This window comes from Fistularia commersonii, chromosome 11 (genome assembly GCF_037954325.1).
Source record: "Fistularia commersonii isolate RoL2024-O1a breed Wild chromosome 11, RoL_Fcom_v1.0, whole genome shotgun sequence".
NCBI lineage: Eukaryota > Metazoa > Chordata > Actinopteri > Syngnathiformes > Fistulariidae > Fistularia > Fistularia commersonii.
This window is the reverse complement of record NC_141294.1, coordinates 19,348,012-19,363,534: the sequence shown is the minus strand read 5'-3', so window position 1 is coordinate 19,363,534 and position 15,523 is coordinate 19,348,012. Positions and strand designations below refer to the sequence as shown.

Sequence of the window (15,523 nt, the reverse complement as noted above, 5' to 3'; positions counted from 1 at the left end):
GCGGATCTGCACGAGAACAGGGGCCGGTTAGCTCAGCTGGTCAGAGCGTGGTGCTAATAACGCCAAGGTCGTGGGTTCGATCCCCATACTGGAAAAGGTGGGACGATTTTCTCAGTGCAGCTATTCTTGTTAGGGTTCTTGGAATGACTTTTTCTCTCATTCCACGGCATTCTAAAGTTCTCTTTACTCTCCTGGCGTTTTTGGTCTGCGAGTGCTCCAGATGGAGTGGGTGCTGATCTGTCTTGAGGAGGGTTTCACCTTGGCTCTGAAGGGACAGAGGAACACGGTCGAGTGACCTTGTTGGGAATTTGACTACACGAGATGAAAAACTGGTGAGAGTCGTTGACGCTTCCCTTCAGACCAGGAATTTTTTGTCAAAGATGGCTCCACAACAAAGGACACAAGTAAGGGAGTCGGACCTTGTTGGTAAAACGATCAAACGTAGTGTCTTGAAGTCCACTTAGCATATGTGCAAAGAATCAAAGTATGGAAAAGTCACTCAGAAATCACATTCTACAGATTTTCAAAAAAAAGAAACCAAATATCAGAGAAAATTGTCCATTTTGTCCGATCGCCATACTGGCCAAGGGCTTCCCTTTTAGCAACTGTGTAAAGTTCTCTTTGGTCTCTTGGCGTTTTTGGTCTGCGAGTGGTCCAGATGGAGTGGGTGCTGATCTGTCTTGAGGAGGGTTTCACCTTGGCTCTGAAGGGACAGAGGAACACGGTCGAGTGACCTTGTTGGGAATTTGACTACACGAGATGAAAAACTGGTGAGAGTCGTAGACGCTTCCCTTCAGACCAGGAATTTTTTGTCAAAGTCGGCTCCACAACAAAGGACACAAGTAAGGGAGGAATTTTTTGTCAAAGATGGCTCCACAACAAAGGACACAAGTAAGGGAGTCGGACCTTGTTGGTAAAACGATCAAACGTAGTGTCTTGAAGTCCACTTAGCATATGTGCAAAGAATCAAAGTATGGAAAAGTCACTCAGAAATCACATTCTACAGATTTTCAAAAAAAAGAAACCAAATATCAGAGAAAATTGTCCATTTTGTCCGATCGCCATACTGGCCAAGGGCTTCCCTTTTAGCAACTGTCTAAAGTTCTCTTTGGTCTCCTGGCGTTTTTGGTCTGCGAGTGGTCCAGATGGAGTGGGTGCTGATCTGTCTTGAGGAGGGTTTCACCTTGGCTCTGAAGGGACAGAGGAACACGGTCGAGTGACCTTGTTGGGAATTTGACTACACGAGATGAAAAACTGGTGAGAGTCGTAGACGCTTCCCTTCAGACCAGGAATTTTTTGTCAAAGATGGCTCCACAACAAAGGACACAAGTAAAGGAGTCGGACCTTGTTGGTAAAACGATCAAACGTAGTGTCTTGAAGTCCACTTAGCATATGTGCAAAGAATCAAAGTATGGAAAAGTCACTCAGAAATCACATTCTACAGATTTTCAAAAAAAAGAAACCAAATATCAGAGAAAATTGTCCATTTTGTCCGATCGCCATCCTGGCCAAGGGCTTCCCTATTAGCAACTGTGAATCTCTTGATGGGTCATTAAAATGAACTCCAACTCATGCCACCTTTGACGGCAATGTCTGTGGAGTTTGGTCATCGTCCCTGCCGGGAAAAGGTGGGACGATGTTCTCAGTGCAGCTCTTCTTGTTAGGGTTCTTGGAATGACTTTTTCTCTCATTCCACGGCATTCTAAAGTTCTCTTTCGTCTCCTGGCCTTTTTGGTCTGCGAGTGCTCCAGATGTAGTGGGTGCTGATCTGTCTTGAAGAGGATTTCAACTTGGCCCTGAAGGGACAGAGGAACACGGTCGAGTGACCTTGTTGGGAATTTGACTACACTTGGTGACAATCTGGTGAGAGTCGTTGACGCCTCCCTTCAGACCAGGAATTTTTTGTCAAAGATGGCTCTACAACAAAGAACACAAGAAAGGGAGTCAGACCTGTTTGGTAAAACGATCAAACGTAGAGTCTTGAAGTCCAATTAGCATATATGCCAAGAATCAAAGTATAGCAAAGTCATTCAGAAAGCACAGTCTACACATTTAAAAACAAGAAACCAAATTGCCAAGAAAATTTCAGAATTTTGAAGTATTTCAAGGAAATGGAGGAGGTCGTTGGGATCGTAGATATGGGACAACCCACGGGCAGAAAGAAAATTGTCCTTGTTTGACATTTTGTAGGCGATTAAAAGAGGTTGTTATGACTATAGATACGGAATTACACTCTGGCAGCGGTGGGATTCGAACCCACGCCCCCGAAGAGACTGGAGTCTTAATCCAGCGCCTTTGACCGCTCGGCCACACTACCAAGAACACAAGCAACAGGGAGCAAAAAACCTGTATTTCCATAACACAATTGGGTCGCAAAGTCGTGAAGCAGTTCAAAATTAAACAAAAAAAAAATTGAGCGGATCTGCACGAGAACAGGGGCCGGTTAGCTCAGCTGGTCAGAGCGTGGTGCTAATAACGCCAAGGTCGTGGGTTCGATCCCCATACTGGCCAAGGGCTTCCCTTATAGCAACTGTGAATCACTTGGTGGGTCATTAAAATTAACCCCAAATCATGTCACCTTTGACTGCAATGTCCGTTGAGTTTGCTCATCGTCCCTGCCCGGAAAAGGTGGGACGATGTTTTCACTGCAGCTCTTCTTTTTAGGGTTCTTGGAATGACTTTTTCTCTCATTCCACGGCATTCTAAAGTTCTCTTTAGTCTCCTGGCCTTTTTGGTCTGCGAGTGCTCCAGATGGAGTGGGTGCTGATCTGTCTTGAAGAGGGTTTCAACTTGGCCCTGAAGGGACAGAGGAACACGGTCGAGTGACCTTGTTGGGAATTTGACTACATTTGGTGACAATCTGGTGAGAGTCGTTGACGCCTCCCTTCAGACCAGGAATTGTTTGTCAAAGATGGCTCCAAACCAAAGAACACAAGTTAGTGAGTCAGACCTGTTTGGTAAAACGATCAAACATAGAGTCTTGAAGTCCACTTAGCATATGTGCCAAGAATCAAAGAATGGAAAAGTCACCCAGAAAACACATTCTACAGATTTTCAAAAAAAAGAAACCAAATTCAAGAGAAAATTGTCCATTTTGTCCGATCGCAATACTGGCCAAGGGCTTCCCTATTAGCAACTGTGAATCTCTTGATGGGTCATTAAAATGAACTCCAACTCATGCCACCTTTGACGGGAATGTCTGTGGAGTTTGGTCATTGTCCCTGCCGGTAAAAGGTGGGACGATGTTTTCAGCGCAGCTCTTTTTGTTAGGGTTCTTGGAATGACTTTTTCTCTCATTCCATTACATTCTAAAGTTCTCTTTTGTCTCATGGTGTTTTTGGTCTGCAAGTGCTCTAGATGGAGTGGGTGCTGATCTGTCTTGAGGAGGGTTTCACCTTGGCTCTGAAGGGACAGAGGAACACGGTCGAGTGACCTTGTTGGGAATTTGACTACATTTGGTGACAATCTGGTGAGAGTCGTTGACGCCTCCCTTCAGACCAGGAATTGTTTGTCAAAGATGGCTCCAAACCAAAGAACACAAGTTAGTGAGTCAGACCTGTTTGGTAAAATGATCAAACGTAGTGTCTCGAAGTCCACTTAGCATATGTGCCAAGAATCAAAGTATGGAAAAGTCACCCAGAAAGCACATTCTACAGATTCTCAAAAAACAGAAACCAAATATCAGAGAAAATTGTCCATTTTGTCCGATCGCCATACTGGCCAAGGGCTTCCCTTTTAGCAACTGTGAATCTCTTGATGGGGCATTAAAATGAACTCCTTCTCATGCCACCTTTGACGACAATGTCTGTGGAGTTTGGTCATTGTCCCTGCCGGGAAAAGGTGGGACGATGTTCTCAGTGCAGCTCTTCTTGTTAGGGTTCTTGGAATGACTTTTTCTCTCATTCCACGGCATTCTAAAGTTCTCTTTGGTCTCCTGGCCTTTTTGGTCTGCGAGTGCTCCAGATGGAGTGGGTGCTGATCTGTCTTGAAGAGGGTTTCAACTTGGCCCTGAAGGGACAGAGGAACACGGTCGAGTGACCTTGTTGGGAATTTGACTACATTTGGTGACAATCTGGTGAGAGTCGTTGACGCCTCCCTTCAGACCAGGAATTGTTTGTCAAAGATGGCTCCAAACCAAAGAACACAAGTTAGTGAGTCAGACCTGTTTGGTAAAACGATCAAACATAGAGTCTTGAAGTCCACTTAGCATATGTGCCAAGAATCAAAGAATGGAAAAGTCACCCAGAAAACACATTCTACAGATTTTCAAAAAAAAGAAACCAAATTCAAGAGAAAATTGTCCATTTTGTCCGATCGCCATACTGGCCAAGGGCTTCCCTTTTAGCAACTGTGAATCTCTTGATGGGTCATTAAAATGAACTCCAACTCATGCCACCTTTGACGGGAATGTCTGTGGAGTTTGGTCATTGTCCCTGCCGGTAAAAGGTGGGACGATGTTTTCAGCGCAGCTCTTTTTGTTAGGGTTCTTGGAATGACTTTTTCTCTCATTCCATGACATTCTAAAGTTCTCTTTTGTCTCATGGTGTTTTTGGTCTGCAAGTGCTCTAGATGGAGTGGGTGCTGATCTGTCTTGAGGAGGGTTTCACCTTGGCTCTGAAGGGACAGAGGAACACGGTCGAGTGACCTTGTTGGGAATTTGACTACATTTGGTGACAATCTGGTGAGAGTCGTTGACGCCTCCCTTCAGACCAGGAATTGTTTGTCAAAGATGGCTCCAAACCAAAGAACACAAGTTAGTGAGTCAGACCTGTTTGGTAAAATGATCAAACGTAGTGTCTCGAAGTCCACTTAGCATATGTGCCAAGAATCAAAGTATGGAAAAGTCACCCAGAAAGCACATTCTACAGATTCTCAAAAAACAGAAACCAAATATCAGAGAAAATTGTCCATTTTGTCCGATCGCCATACTGGCCAAGGGCTTCCCTTTTAGCAACTGTGAATCTCTTGATGGGGCATTAAAATGAACTCCTTCTCATGCCACCTTTGACGACAATGTCTGTGGAGTTTGGTCATCGTCCCTGCCGGGAAAAGGTGGGACGATGTTCTCAGTGCAGCTCTTCTTGTTAGGGTTCTTGGAATGACTTTTTCTCTCATTCCACGGCATTCTAAAGTTCTCTTTGGTCTCCTGGCCTTTTTGGTCTGCGAGTGCTCCAGATGGAGTGGGTGCTGATCTGTCTTGAAGAGGGTTTCAACTTGGCCCTGAAGGGACAGAGGAACACGGTCGAGTGACCTTGTTGGGAATTTGACTACATTTGGTGACAATCTGGTGAGAGTCGTTGACGCCTCCCTTCAGACCAGGAATTGTTTGTCAAAGATGGCTCCAAACCAAAGAACACAAGTTAGTGAGTCAGACCTGTTTGGTAAAACGATCAAACATAGAGTCTTGAAGTCCACTTAGCATATGTGCCAAGAATCAAAGAATGGAAAAGTCACCCAGAAAACACATTCTACAGATTTTCAAAAAAAAGAAACCAAATTCAAGAGAAAATTGTCCATTTTGTCCGATCGCCATACTGGCCAAGGGCTTCCCTATTAGCAACTGTGAATCTCTTGATGGGTCATTAAAATGAACTCCAACTCATGCCACCTTTGACGGGAATGTCTGTGGAGTTTGGTCATTGTCCCTGCCGGTAAAAGGTGGGACGATGTTTTCAGCGCAGCTCTTTTTGTTAGGGTTCTTGGAATGACTTTTTCTCTCATTCCATGACATTCTAAAGTTCTCTTTTGTCTCATGGTGTTTTTGGTCTGCAAGTGCTCTAGATGGAGTGGGTGCTGATCTGTCTTGAGGAGGGTTTCACCTTGGCTCTGAAGGGACAGAGGAACACGGTCGAGTGACCTTGTTGGGAATTTGACTACATTTGGTGACAATCTGGTGAGAGTCGTTGACGCCTCCCTTCAGACCAGGAATTGTTTGTCAAAGATGGCTCCAAACCAAAGAACACAAGTTAGTGAGTCAGACCTGTTTGGTAAAATGATCAAACGTAGTGTCTCGAAGTCCACTTAGCATATGTGCCAAGAATCAAAGTATGGAAAAGTCACCCAGAAAGCACATTCTACAGATTCTCAAAAAACAGAAACCAAATATCAGAGAAAATTGTCCATTTTGTCCGATCGCCATACTGGCCAAGGGCTTCCCTTTTAGCAACTGTGAATCTCTTGATGGGGCATTAAAATGAACTCCTTCTCATGCCACCTTTGACGACAATGTTTGTGGAGTTTGGTCATTGTCCCTGATGGGAAAAGGTGGGACGATGTTCTCAGTGCAGCTCTTCTTGTTAGGGTTCTTGGAATGACTTTTTCTCTCATTCCACGGCATTGTAAAGTTCTCTTTAGTTTCCTGGCGTTTTTGGTCTGCGAGTGGTCCAGATGGAGTGGGTGCTGATCTGTCTTGAGGAGGGTTTCACCTTGGCTATGAAGGGACAGAGGAACACGGTCGAGTGACCTTGTTGGGAATTTGACTACACTTGGTGACAATCTGGTGGGAGTCGTTGACGCCTCCCTTCAGACCAGGAATTTTTTGTCAAAGATGGCTCTACAACAAAGAACACAAGAAAGGGAGTCAGACCTGTTTGGTAAAACGATCAAACGTAGAGTCTTGAAGTCCAATTAGCATATATGCCAAGAATCAAAGTATAGCAAAGTCATTCAGAAAGCACAGTCTACACATTTAAAAACAAGAAACCAAATTGCCAAGAAAATTTCAGAATTTTGAAGTATTTCAAGGAAATGGAGGAGGTCGTTGGGATCGTAGATATGGGACAACCCACGGGACGAAAGAAAATTGTCCTTGTTTGACATTTTGAAGACGATTAAAAGAGGTTGTTATGACTATAGATACGGGATTACACTCTGGCAGCGGTGGGATTCGAACCCACGCCCCCGAAGAGACTGGAGCCTTAATCCAGCGCCTTGGACAGCTCGGCCACACTACCAAGAACACAAGCAATAGGGAGCAAAAAACCTGTATTTCCATAACACAATTGGGTCGCAAAGTCGTGAAGCAGTTCAAAATTAAACGAAAAAAAAATTGAGCGGATCTGCACGAGAACAGGGGCCGGTTAGCTCAGCTGGTCAGAGCGTGGTGCTAATAACGCCAAGGTCGTTGGTTCGATCCCCATACTGGCCAAGGGCTTCCCTTATAGCAACTGTGAATCACTTGGTGGGTCATTAAAATTAACCCCAAATCATGTCACCTTTGACTGCAATGTCCGTTGAGTCTGCTCATCATCCCTTCCCGGAAAAGGTGGGATGATGTTTTCACTGCAGCTCTTCTTGTTAGGGTTCTTGGAATGACTTTTTCTCTCATTCCACGGCATTCTAAAGTTCTCTTTAGTCTCCTGGCGTTTTTGGTCTGCGAGTGGTCCAGATGGAGTGGGTGCTGATCTGTCTTGAAGAGGGTTTCAACTTGGCCCTGAAGGGACAGAGGAACACGGTCGAGTGACCTTGTTGGGAATTTGACTACATTTGGTGACAATCTGGTGAGAGTCGTTGACGCCTCCCTTAAGACCAGGAATTGTTTGTCAAAGATGGCTCCAAACCAAAGAACACAAGTTAGTGAGTCAGACCTGTTTGGTAAAACGATCAAACATAGAGTCTTGAAGTCCACTTAGCATATGTGCCAAGAATCAAAGTATGGAAAAGTCACCCAGAAAGCACATTCTACAGATTTTCAAAAAAAAGAAACCAAATTCCAGAGAAAATTGTCCATTTTGTCCGATCGCCATACTGGCCAAGGGCTTCCCTATTAGCAACTGTGAATCTCTTGATGGGTCATTAAAATGAACTCCAACTCATGCCACCTTTGACGGGAATGTCTGTGGAGTTTGGTCATCGTCCCTGCCGGTAAAAGGTGGGACGATGTTTTCAGCGCAGCTCTTCTTGTTAGGGTTCTTGGAATGACTTTTTCTCTCATTCCACGGCATTCTAAAGTTCTCTTTGGTCTCCTGGCGTTTTTGGTCTGCGAGTGGTCCAGATGGAGTGGGTGCTGATCTGTCTTGAGGAGGGTTTCACCTTGGCTCTGAAGGGACAGAGGAACACGGTCGATTGACCTTGTTGGGAATTTGACTACACGAGATGAAAAACTGGTGAGAGTCGTAGACGCTTCCCTTCAGACCAGGAATTTTTTGTCAAAGATGGCTCCACAACAAAGGACACAAGTTAGTGAGTCAGACCTGTTTGGTAAAACGATCAAACGTAGTGTCTTGAAGTCCACTTAGCATATGTGCAAAGAATCAAAGTATGGAAAAGTCACTCAGAAATCACATTCTACAGATTTTAAAAAAAAAGAAACCAAATATCAGAGAAAATTGTCCATTTTGTCCGATCACCATCCTGGCCAAGGGCTTCCCTATTAGCAACTCTGAATCTCTTGATGGGTCATTAAAATGAACTCCAACTCATGCCACCTTTGACGGCAATGTCTGTGGAGTTTGGTCATCGTCCCTGCCGGGAAAAGGTGGGACGATGTTCTCAGTGCAGCTCTTCTTGTTAGGGTTCTTGGAATGACTTTTTCTCTCATTCCACGGCATTGTAAAGTTCTCTTTAATCTCCTGGCGTTTTTGGTCTGCGAGTGGTCCAGGTGGAGTGGGTGCTGATCTGTCTTGAGGAGGGTTTCACCTTGGCTCTGAAGGGACAGAGGAACACGGTCGAGTGACCTTGTTGGGAATTTGACTACACTTGGTGACAATCTGGTGAGAGTCGTTGACGCCTCCCTTCAGACCAGGAATTGTTTGTCAAAGATGGCTCCACAACAAAGAACACAAGAAAGGGAGTCAGACCTATTTGGTAAAATGATCAAACGTAGAGTCTTGAAATACAATTAGCATATGTGCCAAGAATCAAAGTATAGCAAAGTCATTCAGAAAGCACAGTCTACACATTTAAAAACAAGAAACCAAATTGTCAAGAAAATTTCAGAATTGTGAAGTATTTCAAGGAAATGGAGAAGGTCGTTGGGATTGTAGATATGGGACAACCCACCGGCAGATAGAAAATCGTCCTTGTTTGACATTTTGTAGGCGATTAAAAGAGGTTGTTATGACTATAGATACAGGACTACACTCTGGCAGCGGTGGGATTCGAACCCACGCCCCCGAAGAGACTGGAGCCTTAATCCAGCGCCTTGGACCGCTCGGCCACACTACCAAGAACACAAGCAATAGGGAGCAAAAAACCTGTATTTCCATAACACAATTGGGTCGCAAAGTCGTGAAGCAGTTCAAAATTAAACGAAAAAAAAATTGAGCGGATCTGCACGAGAACAGGGGCCGGTTAGCTCAGCTGGTCAGAGCGTGGTGCTAATAACGCCAAGGTCGTGGGTTCGATCCCCATACTGGCCAAGGGCTTCCCTTATAGCAACTGTGAATCACTTGGTGGGTCATTAAAATTAACCCCAAATCATGCCACCTTTGACTGCAATGTCCGTTGAGTTTGGTCATTGTCCCTGCCGGTAAAAGGTGGGACGATGTTTTCAGCGCAGCTCTTTTTGTTAGGGTTCTTGGAATGACTTTTTCTCTCATTCCATGACATTCTAAAGTTCTCTTTTGTCTCATGGTGTTTTTGGTCTGCAAGTGCTCTAGATGGAGTGGGTGCTGATCTGTCTTGAGGAGGGTTTCACCTTGGCTCTGAAGGGACAGAGGAACACGGTCGAGTGACCTTGTTGGGAATTTGACTACATTTGGTGACAATCTGGTGAGAGTCGTTGACGCCTCCCTTCAGACCAGGAATTGTTTGTCAAAGATGGCTCCAAACCAAAGAACACAAGTTAGTGAGTCAGACCTGTTTGGTAAAACGATCAAACATAGAGTCTTCAAGTCCACTTAGCATATGTGCCAAGAATCAAAGAATGGAAAAGTCACCCAGAAAACACATTCTACAGATTTTCAAAAAAAAGAAACCAAATTCCAGAGAAAATGTCCATTTTGTCCGATCGCCATACTGGCCAAGGGCTTCCCTTTTAGCAACTGTGAATCTCTTGATGGGTCATTAAAATGAACTCCAACTCATGCCACCTTTGACGGGAATGTCTGTGGAGTTTGGTCATCGTCCCTGCCGGTAAAAGGTGGGACGATGTTCTCAGTGCAGCTCTTCTTGTTAGGGTTCTTGGAATGACTTTTTCTCTCATTCCACGGCATTGTAAAGTTCTCTTTAGTCTCCTGGCGTTTTTGGTCTGCGAGTGGTCCAGATGGAGTGGGTGTTGATCTGTCTTGAGGAGGGTTTCACCTTGGCTCTGAAGGGACAGAGGAATACGGTCGAGTGACCTTGTTGGGAATTTGACTACACGAGATGAAAAACTGGTGAGAGTCGTAGACGCTTCCCTTCAGACCAGGAATTTTTTGTCAAAGATGGCTCCACAACAAAGGACACAAGTAAGGGAGTCGGACCTTGTTGGTAAAACGATCAAACATAGTGTCTTGAAGTCCACTTAGCATATGTGCAAAGAATCAAAGTATGGAAAAGTCACTCAGAAATCACATTCTACAGATTTTCAAAAAAAAGAAACCAAATATCAGAGAAAATTGTCCATTTTGTCCGATCGCCATCCTGGCCAAGGGCTTCCCTATTAGCAACTGTGAATCTCTTGATGGGTCATTAAAATGAACTCCAACTCATGCCACCTTTGACGGCAATGTCTGTGGAGTTTGGTCATCGTCCCTGCCGGGAAAAGGTGGGACGATGTTCTCAGTGCAGCTCTTCTTGTTAGGGTTCTTGGAATGACTTTTTCTCTCATTCCACGGCATTGTAAAGTTCTCTTTAATCTCCTGGCGTTTTTGGTCTGCAAGTGCTCCAGATGGAGTGGGTGCTGATCTGTCTTGAGGAGGGTTTCACCTTGGCTATGAAGGGACAGAGGAACACGGTCGAGTGACCTTGTTAGCAATTTGACTACACTTGGTGACAATCTGGTGGGAGTCGTTGACGCCTCCCTTCAGACCAGGAATTGTTTGTCAAAGATGGCTCCACAACAAAGAACACAATAAAGGGAGTCAGACCTATTTGGTAAAATGATCAAACGTAGAGTCTTGAAATACAATTAGCATATGTGCCAAGAATCAAAGTATAGCAAAGTCATTCAGAAAGCACAGTCTACACATTTAAAAACAAGAAACCGAATTGCCAAGAAAATTTCAGAATTTTGAAGTATTTCAAGGAAATGGAGGAGGTCGTTGGGATCGTAGATATGGGACAACCCACCGGCAGATAGAAAATTGTCCTTGTTTGACATTTTGTAGACGATTAAAAGAGGTTGTTATGACTATAGATACGGGATTACACTCTGGCAGCGGTGGGATTTGAACCCACGCCCCCGAAGAGACTGGAGCCTTAATCCAGCGCCTTGGACCGCTCAGCCACACTACCAAGAACACAAGCAATAGGGAGCAAAAAACCTGTATTTCCATAACACAATTGGGTCGCAAAGTCGTGAAGCAGTTCAAAATTAAACGAAAAAAAAATTGAGCGGATCTGCACGAGAACAGGGGCCGGTTAGCTCAGCTGGTCAGAGCGTGGTGCTAATAACGCCAAGGTCGTGGGTTCGATCCCCATACTGGAAAAGGTGGGACGATGTTCTCAGTGCAGCTCTTCTTGTTAGGGTTCTTGGAATGACTTTTTCTCTCATTCCACGGCATTGTAAAGTTCTCTTTAGTCTCCTGGCGTTTTTGGTTTGCGAGTGGTCCAGATGGAGTGGGTGCTGATCTGTCTTGAGGAGGGTTTCACCTTGGCTCTGAAGGAACAGAGGAACACGGTCGAGTGACCTTTTTGGGTATTTGACTACACGAGATGAAAAACTGGTGAGAGTCGTTGACGCTTCCCTTCAGACCAGGAATTTTTTGTCAAAGATGGCTCCACAACAAAGGACACAAGTAAGGGAGTCGGACCTTGCTGGTAAAACGATCAAACGTAGTGTCTTGAAGTCCACTTAGCATATGTGCAAAGAATCAAAGTATGGAAAAGTCACTCAGAAATCACATTCTACAGATTTTCAAAAAAAAGAAACCAAATATCAGAGAAAATTGTCCATTTTGTCCGATCGCCATACTGGCCAAGGGCTTCCCTTTTAGCAACTGTCTAAAGTTCTCTTTGGTCTCCTGGCGTTTTTGGTCTGCGAGTGGTCCAGATGGAGTGCGTGCTGATCTGTCTTGAGGAGGGTTTCACCTTGGCTCTGAAGGGACAGAGGAACACGGTCGAGTGACCTTGTTGGGAATTTGACTACACAAGATGAAAAACTGGTGAGAGTCGTTGACGCTTCCCTTCAGACCAGGAATTTTTTGTCAAAGATGGCTCCACAACAAAGGACACAAGTAAGGGAGGAATTTTTTGTCAAAGATGGCTCCACAACAAAGGACACAAGTAAGGGAGTCGGACCTTGTTGGTAAAACGATCAAACGTAGTGTCTTGAAGTCCACTTAGCATATGTGCAAAGAATCAAAGTATGGAAAAGTCACTCAGAAATCACATTCTACAGATTTTCAAAAAAAAGAAACCAAATATCAGAGAAAATTGTCCATTTTGTCCGATCGCCATACTGGCCAAGGGCTTCCCTTTTAGCAACTGTCTAAAGTTCTCTTTGGTCTCCTGGCGTTTTTGGTCTGCGAGTGGTCCAGATGGAGTGGGTGCTGATCTGTCTTGAGGAGGGTTTCACCTTGGCTCTGAAGGGACAGAGGAACACGGTCGAGTGACCTTGTTGGGAATTTGACTACATTTGGTGACAATCTGGTGAGAGTCGTTGACGCCTCCCTTCAGACCAGGAATTGTTTGTCAAAGATGGCTCCAAACCAAAGAACACAAGTTAGTGAGTCAGACCTGTTTGGTAAAACGATCAAACATAGAGTCTTGAAGTCCACTTAGCATATGTGCCAAGAATCAAAGAATGGAAAAGTCACCCAGAAAACACATTCTACAGATTCTCAAAAAAAAGAAACCAAATTCAAGAGAAAATTGTCCATTTTGTCCGATCGCAATACTGGCCAAGGGCTTCCCTATTAGCAACTGTGAATCTCTTGATGGGTCATTAAAATGAACTCCAACTCATGCCACCTTTGACGGCAATGTCTGTGGAGTTTGGTCATTGTCCCTGCCGGGAAAAGGTGGGACGATGTTCTCAGTGCAGCTCTTCTTGTTAGGGTTCTTGGAATGACTTTTTCTCTCATTCCACGGCATTCTAAAGTTCTCTTTAGTCTCCTGGCCTTTTTGGTCTGCGAGTGCTCCAGATGGAGTGGGTGCTGATCTGTCTTGAAGAGGGTTTCAACTTGGCCCTGAAGGGACAGAGGAACACGGTCGAGTGACCTTGTTGGGAATTTGACTACATTTGGTGACAATCTGGTGAGAGTCGTTGACGCTTCCCTTCAGACCAGGAATTGTTTGTCAAAGATGGCTCCACAACAAAGAACACAAGAAAGGGAGTCAGACCTATTTGGTAAAATGATCAAACGTAGAGTCTTGAAATACAATTAGCATATATGCCAAGAATTAAAGTATAGCAAATTCATTCAGAAAGCACAGTCTACACATTTAAAAACAAGAAACCAAATTGCCAAGAAAATTTCAGAATTGTGAAGTATTTCAAGGAAATGGAGGAGGTCGTTGGGATTGTAGATATGGGACAACCCACTGGCAGATAGAAAATTGTCCTTGTTTGACATTTTGTAGACGATTAAAAGACGTTGTTATGACTATAGATACGGGATTACACTCTGGCAGCGGTGGGATTCGAACCCACGCCCCCGAAGAGACTGGAGCCTTAATCCAGCGCCTTGGACCGCTCGGCCACACTACCAAGAACACAAGCAATAGGGAGCAAAAAACCTGTCTTTCCATAACACAATTGGGTCGCAAAGTCGGGAAGCAGTTCAAAATTAAACGAAAAAAAAATTGAGCGGATCTGCACGAGAACAGGGGCCGGTTAGGTCAGCTGGTCAGAGCGCGGTGCTAATAACGCCAAGGTCGTGGGTTCGATCCCCATACTGGCCAAGGGCTTCCCTTATAGCAACTGTGAATCACTTGGTGGGTCATTAAAATTAACCCCAAATCATGTCACCTTTGACTGCAATGTCCGTTGAGTTTGCTCATCGTCCCTGCCCGGAAAAGGTGGGACGATGTTTTCACTGCAGCTCTTCTTGTTAGGGTTCTTGGAATGACTTTTTCTCTCATTCCATGGCATTCTAAAGTTCTCTTTAGTCTCCTGGCCTTTTTGGTCTGCGAGTGCTCCAGATGAAGTGGGTGCTGATCTGTCTTGAAGAGGGTTTCAACTTGGCCCTGAAGGGACAGAGGAACACGGTCGAGTGACCTTGTTGGGAATTTGACTACATTTGGTGACAATCTGGTGAGAGTCGTTGACGCCTCCCTTCAGACCAGGAATTGTTTTTCAAAGATGGCTCCAAACCAAAGAACACAAGTTAGTGAGTCAGACCTGTTTGGTAAAACGATCAAACATAGAGTCTTGAAGTCCACTTAGCATATGTGCAAAGAATCAAAGAATGGAAAAGTCACCCAGAAAACACATTCTACAGATTTTCAAAAAAAAGAAACCAAATATCAGAGAAAATTGTCCATTTTGTCCGATCGCCATCCTGGCCAAGGGCTTCCCTATTAGCAACTGTGAATCTCTTGATGGGTCATTAAAATGAACTCCAACTCATGCCACCTTTGACGGGAATGTCTGTGGAGTTTGGTCATCGTCCCTGCCGGTAAAAGGTGGGACGATGTTTTCAGCGCAGCTCTTTTTGTTAGGGTTCTTGGAATGACTTTTTCTCTCATTCCATGACATTCTAAAGTTCTCTTTTTTCTCATGGTGTTTTTGGTCTGCGAGTGCTCCAGATGGAGTGGGTGCTGATCTGTCTTGAGGAGGGTTGCACCTTGGCTCTGAAGGGACAGAGGAACACGGTCGAGTGACCTTGTAAGGAATTTGACTACACCAGGTGAAAAACTGGTGAGAGTCGTAGACGCTTCCCTTCAGACCAGGAATTTTTTGTCAAAGATGGCTCCACAACAAAGAACACAAGAAAGGGAGTCAGACCTGTTTGGTAAAACGATCAAACATAGAGTCTTGAAGTCCACTTAGCATATGTGCTAAGAATCAAAGTATAGCAAAGTCATTCAGAAAGCACATTCTACACATTTAAAAACAAGAAACCAAATTGCCAAGAAAATTTCAGAATTGTGAAGTATTTCAAGGAAATAGAGGAGGTCGTATGGATCGCAGATGTGGGACAACCCACCGGCAGAAAGAAAATTGTCCTTGTTTGACATTTTGTAGGCAATTAAAAGAGGTTGTTATGACTATAGATACGGGACTACACTCTGGCAGCGGTGGGATTCAAACCAACGTCCCCGCAGAAACTGGAGTCTTAATCCAGCACCTTGGACCGCTCGGCCACACTACCAAAAATGAAAGCAATCGGGAGCAAAAACATTGTCTTTCCATAACATAATTGGGTCGCAAAGTCGGGAAGCAGTTCAAAATTAAACGAAAAAAAAAAATTGAGCGGATCGGCATGAGAACATACGC

General features: G+C 44.5%; 11 non-coding genes across 11 annotated transcripts; 6 read left to right on the top strand and 5 right to left on the bottom strand.

Moving 5' to 3' along the window:
- The first annotated feature begins 21 nt into the window (after positions 1-21).
- On the top strand, positions 22-95 carry trnai-aau (transfer RNA isoleucine (anticodon AAU)). The gene has a single exon. It is a non-coding gene; the product is annotated as a tRNA-Ile (tRNA).
- Positions 96-2,235: 2,140 nt separating this feature from the next.
- Positions 2,236-2,317, bottom strand: trnal-aag (transfer RNA leucine (anticodon AAG)). Its single transcript has one exon. It is a non-coding gene; the product is annotated as a tRNA-Leu (tRNA).
- A 120-nt stretch (positions 2,318-2,437) lies between these two features.
- On the top strand, positions 2,438-2,511 carry trnai-aau (transfer RNA isoleucine (anticodon AAU)). The gene has a single exon. It is a non-coding gene; the product is annotated as a tRNA-Ile (tRNA).
- Positions 2,512-6,871: 4,360 nt separating this feature from the next.
- Positions 6,872-6,953, bottom strand: trnal-aag (transfer RNA leucine (anticodon AAG)). Its single transcript has one exon. It is a non-coding gene; the product is annotated as a tRNA-Leu (tRNA).
- A 120-nt stretch (positions 6,954-7,073) lies between these two features.
- On the top strand, positions 7,074-7,147 carry trnai-aau (transfer RNA isoleucine (anticodon AAU)). Its single transcript has one exon. It is a non-coding gene; the product is annotated as a tRNA-Ile (tRNA).
- Positions 7,148-9,083: 1,936 nt separating this feature from the next.
- trnal-aag (transfer RNA leucine (anticodon AAG)) lies at positions 9,084-9,165 on the bottom strand. The gene has a single exon. It is a non-coding gene; the product is annotated as a tRNA-Leu (tRNA).
- A 120-nt stretch (positions 9,166-9,285) lies between these two features.
- trnai-aau (transfer RNA isoleucine (anticodon AAU)) lies at positions 9,286-9,359 on the top strand. Its single transcript has one exon. It is a non-coding gene; the product is annotated as a tRNA-Ile (tRNA).
- A 1,935-nt stretch (positions 9,360-11,294) lies between these two features.
- trnal-aag (transfer RNA leucine (anticodon AAG)) lies at positions 11,295-11,376 on the bottom strand. Its single transcript has one exon. It is a non-coding gene; the product is annotated as a tRNA-Leu (tRNA).
- A 120-nt stretch (positions 11,377-11,496) lies between these two features.
- On the top strand, positions 11,497-11,570 carry trnai-aau (transfer RNA isoleucine (anticodon AAU)). Its single transcript has one exon. It is a non-coding gene; the product is annotated as a tRNA-Ile (tRNA).
- Positions 11,571-13,710: 2,140 nt separating this feature from the next.
- trnal-aag (transfer RNA leucine (anticodon AAG)) lies at positions 13,711-13,792 on the bottom strand. The gene has a single exon. It is a non-coding gene; the product is annotated as a tRNA-Leu (tRNA).
- A 120-nt stretch (positions 13,793-13,912) lies between these two features.
- Positions 13,913-13,986, top strand: trnai-aau (transfer RNA isoleucine (anticodon AAU)). Its single transcript has one exon. It is a non-coding gene; the product is annotated as a tRNA-Ile (tRNA).
- The last annotated feature ends 1,537 nt before the right edge of the window (positions 13,987-15,523 follow it).